The following is a 4,820-nucleotide window of genomic DNA, read 5'->3' as shown; positions in this document are numbered from 1 at the left end:
AAAGGGGTAAAGGTGGAAAGGGAGGGCAAGCCTCTGCCTTTTAAAGACAGAATCAAGTTAAAAGTTCTATTATCATAATACCAAAGAAAGCAAAGAAAGGGAGAACAGATAATGAAAGAAAATTAGCCATCTCAAGTGGCCATGATTAGGAAATACATTCAGAATGATGTTATGTGCAGGCAGACAACATTTCTTCATTCAATAAAGATGAATAAAATGCCACTATAGTTCAGATCCAATGCAAGGTATTTATAAACAATGGATGAATAAATGAATAAACTCCTTTTCTGGAGAAAAAAAAATCCAGAGGTCATGCCTCCAGATTTTCATAAGGGCAAATAATTTAAAATATGAACACAAATAATTTCTTCCCAGAGAAGGCTGTAGATACAAACAGATATATTTTAAGCTGAATTTTTTGTGGCTTGCTGAAACATATGGAAAATCAATTATAAAGTAAACAAACAACCCTGATTAATCAGGCTATGCTGCCACAAGCAAAAATATGTTAGAGAGTCTCAGTCCTGAATTTTCACTTCAATGACTTTTTCTGTATTTTATTCTGAAACATATTTTTATTTTTCCCTGTACAAAACGAAACACACAAATTGTCATTTATTGCATTTAGACAAATATATGGGTCCAAAATTGAATTTCTTCTGTGTCTTCTGTAAGATAAACACTCAGGGGATTTCATCTGGGAGAGGAGCCAAAAGTCCAATTCTAATTTATTATTATTTCTAAATATTACAAAAACCACCACATAAAGCCTTTAATAATAATGTGGGTTGAGCTGCCACTGGAATGCATCTCTGTTGTCAGACAGACATCACCAACTCAGCTTTTCTCATTTCCCAAATTCCATTAAGATTTATCTCCGCCATCTTCCCAGATGGTGCCATCACCGTCTCCACCTCTTCCCATCATAAAAAAAAAAAAAAAGTCCAACAAATGTTTTGCACTTAGCATTTTAACTAAAATGCCGATAGTAATATGAATAGTAATACCAAAGCATAAATATTTTAAATTCAAATGTTAAGAGATGGTGAAAGTTTTGCACTGAATTCAAATGAAGCTTTATTTAATTGGAATAAGATTTTCAGAACTTGGACTTTAGGTTTCAAAGAGGCAGAGGCGAGTCTTGGGAATTTATATTTTCTTCTCCTGTGTTGTTAACTTGTGATGTTTTTCTCTACTTCATTGTTCCTGAGAAGCCTGAGTTAATTTCTCCTTTTACTCCTTGGCACACAGATCTGCTATACTTACACACTGTGCTATTTCCCAGAGAACAGCTGCTGCGCCCAGTCCAACAGCTTTCTTTCCTCCAACTGCATTGGGCTTAATAACAAGGAATAATTCCTAGGTAGCAGCAAATTCCTTAATAAAAAAGAATAATTCCTGGGCAGTAAGCCTTCCCCATCTAGGGGAAACAAAGCATTGTCCCTCAGAAAGAATTTTGCAACCATCATTTTATGTAACTGAATTTAATATACGTTTATTTAGCTATTGCAGGGAAAGTACTTGGCAGTTGGTCTGGCAAATAGTTACTATTGGCTTAAAACTTACTATAATTAAGGCAAAATTCTAAGTCCACTGAGGAATACTGCAACTCATTGGCTTATTAAAAATACTCATAGATCAATAACTATCCATTTATTCATTTAACATATATTTATGGAGCAAGTACGAAGTGCTAGACATCACATTCTGTTTCCAAAACAAACATGGCCCCTATTTTCAGGGATCTTCCAAGCTAGTGGGGAAGGCAAACAACCAAACATTTGCACAAATGAATGTAAAACTAATTGTCAAATTGGAAAAGTGTTATAGCTCGTATAAAGCCTGGGTTTCTGTGGCTCAATTTCCTAGCAGTGTCACAGTCAAAGAAACACAATCTAACAAATAAAAATAATTTCAGTAGGGTTCAGATCTCTGTCAAGGCCATGAAAAACAAGGAAAGACTGAGAAATTGTCACAGACCAGGAGACTGGGGAGACGTGAAAACTAAATATAATGTGGCGCCCTGGATTGGAACAGGAAGAAGATATTAATAGAAAAACTGGTAAATCCAAATAAAGTCTGGAGTTTGGTTAATGAACTACATATTTTGGTTAATGAAATTGACCAATGTCAGTTTCTCTGTTTTGACAAATGTGGCATGGTAACGTAAGATGTTAACAATGGTGAAAATTCGGTAAGGGATATATAGAAATCCTCTCTACTATCTTTGCAACCTTTCAGTAAATCTAAAATTATTTCAAAATAAGAAATATATTTTTTAATTTTTTTTATTGAGATGGAGTTTCACTCAGAGTGCAGTGGCACAATCTCAGCTCACTGCAACCTCCACCTCCTGGGTTCAAGTGAGTCTCCCGCCTCAGCCTCCCAAGTAGCTGAGATTACAGGTGCCTACCACCAGGCCCAGCTAATTTTCAGTATTTTTAGTAGAGATAGGATTTCACCATGTTGGCCAGGCTTGTCTCAAACTCCTGACCTCAGGTGATCCACCTGCCTTGACCTCCCAAAGTGCTGGGATTACAGGCATGAGCCACTGTGCCCAGCCTAGAAATATATATATTTTTTAACAATAGCTAATAACTTTACTTGAGTTCTCAAAAACTCATAGTGGTAAATAACTATTGGCCATAGTAACACTTATAAAAATCTCTGTGATTTATTTCTTATGTTAGTTATCTATGGCTTCATAATAAATTAACCCCAAACTTAGCAGCTTGAGATAACAAACATTTACTATCTCAGTTAATATTATTCCACAGTTTCTGATTATCATAACACTGGGAATGGCTCAGCTTAAAAAATCTTCAAGGTTCAGCTGGGACTGGAGAATCTAACACCAAGCTCACTCATGTGGTTGTTGGCAGCCTCAGTTTCTTGCTGGTCATTGGCTGGAGGCTTCAGTTCATCATCCTGTGGGCTTCTCACATACAGCAGCCTTATGGCTCCAACCTTCATCTCCTGGGTTCAAGCAAGTCTCCTGCCTCAACCTCCCAAGTAGCTGAGATTACATTTTTTGTAATGGCTGCTGGCTTTTCCCGAAGTAAGTGATCTGACAGAGCAAGAATAAACATGCAAGATAGAAGCCACAATCCTTTCATCACCTAATCTCAGAAGTGACAAACCATCATTTCCAACATATTCTACTCGTTAGAGGCAAGACACTAAGTACAGCCTTACAAACAAGGAAAGAGAAATTAAGATCTGCCTCTTAAAGGGAGCAAAATCAAAGAATTTTGTTTTGTTCTTGTTTTGGTTTTGATGTTGGGGGGGTTTTGTTTTTTCAGATGGAGTCTAGCTCTGTCACCCGGGTTGGGGTGCAGTGGCATGATCTTGGCTCACCACAACCTCTGCTTCCTGGGTCCAAGCAATTTTCGTGCCTCAGCCTCCTGAGTAGCTGGGATTCTGGGTGCAGGCCACCACAGTCAGCTAATTTTTTTGTATTTTTAGTAGAGATGGGGGTTTCGCCATGTTGGCCAGGCCAGTCTTGAACTCCTGATCTCAGATGATCTGCCGGTCTCTGCCTCCCAAAGTGCCGCAATTATGGGCATGAGCCACTGCACCTGGCCAAATAATTTGTTTCTAAAACTACCACAACTCTACTCCCCCCAACACTCCTGCCAAAATCACAAAATATGGTACAAAAACTATCATAAAGTCACAAAGAAAAGGGAATCAGAGAAGACAGCAGCAATAAAAACCCAGAACTGGGAAATCAGGAAATTGAATCACACTTAGAAGATACAAGGAAGCCTAATAGTGAGCCAACAGTGGGGAAGCCAGGAGGCCACATAACGTGCACCTCATAATCTTAATGCATCACACCAATCAGCAGCACCGAGTACTTCCAGGAATGGAGTAAAGGAGTAAGCTGAGAATTCTGGGACTGGTTGGAAGCCTATTTAAGAAGTAGTTTTCCACTGGCTTCAGCAGCACACATACTAAAATGGGAACAATACAGAGAAGATTAGCATGGCCCCTGCGCAAGGATGACACGCAAATTTATAAAGCATTCCATATTTTTTTTTTCTCCAGTCAACATTATAACTGAAGTAAAGCCTGTTGAAATGTACCATGAAGCTTTGAGTTAAGCTCTTTCGGGGGACAATGTGGGCCTCAATGTCAAGAATGTGTCTGTCAAAGATGTTTGTCATGGCAACGTTGCTGGTGACAGCAAAAATGATCCACCAATGGATGCAGCCAATTTCACTGCTCAGGTGATGATCCTGAGCCATCCAGGCCAAATCAGTGCAGGCCATGGCCTTGTACTGGACTGTCACACAGCTCACATTGCATGTACGTTTGCTGAGCTGAAGGAAAAGATTGATCGGTGTTCTGGTAAGATGCTGGAAGATGGCCCTACATGCTTGAAGTCTGGTGATGCTGCCATTGTTGATACGGTTCCTGACAAGCCCATGTGTGTTAAGAGCTTCTCAGACACACTATCCTTCTCTGGGTCATTTTGCTGTTTGTGACATGAGACAGACAGTTGTCATGGGTGTCATCAAAGCAATGAACAAGAAGGCTGCTGGAGCTGGCAAGCTCACCAACTTTGCCCAGAAATCTCAGAAGGCCAAATGAATGTTATCCCTAATATCTGCCACCACAGTCTTAATCAGTGGTGGAGGAATGGTCTCAGAACAGTTTGTTTCAATTGGCCATTTATGTTTAATAATAAAAGACTGGCTAATGATAACAATGCACAGTAAATCCTTCAGAAAGAAAGGAGAATGTTTTGTGGACCACTTTTTTTTTTCACGTGTAGCAGTTTTATGTTATTAGTTGTTAAAATCAGTACTTTTTAA

At 39.0% G+C, this 4,820-nt stretch overlaps 1 non-coding gene across 1 annotated transcript; it reads left to right on the top strand.

Moving 5' to 3' along the window:
• Positions 1–3,927: 3,927 nt before the first annotated feature.
• Positions 3,928–4,039, top strand: LOC116554230. Its single transcript, XR_004270114.1, has one exon. It is a non-coding gene; the product is annotated as a U6 spliceosomal RNA (small nuclear RNA).
• The last annotated feature ends 781 nt before the right edge of the window (positions 4,040–4,820 follow it).

The sequence above is a fragment of the Sapajus apella genome, unplaced genomic scaffold (genome assembly GCF_009761245.1).
Source record: "Sapajus apella isolate SASKATOON/1434 unplaced genomic scaffold, GSC_monkey_1.0 scaffold13, whole genome shotgun sequence".
Lineage (NCBI taxonomy): Eukaryota > Metazoa > Chordata > Mammalia > Primates > Cebidae > Sapajus > Sapajus apella.
Note: the sequence above shows the minus strand (reverse complement) of the source record. Positions and strands in the feature narration are given on the sequence as shown.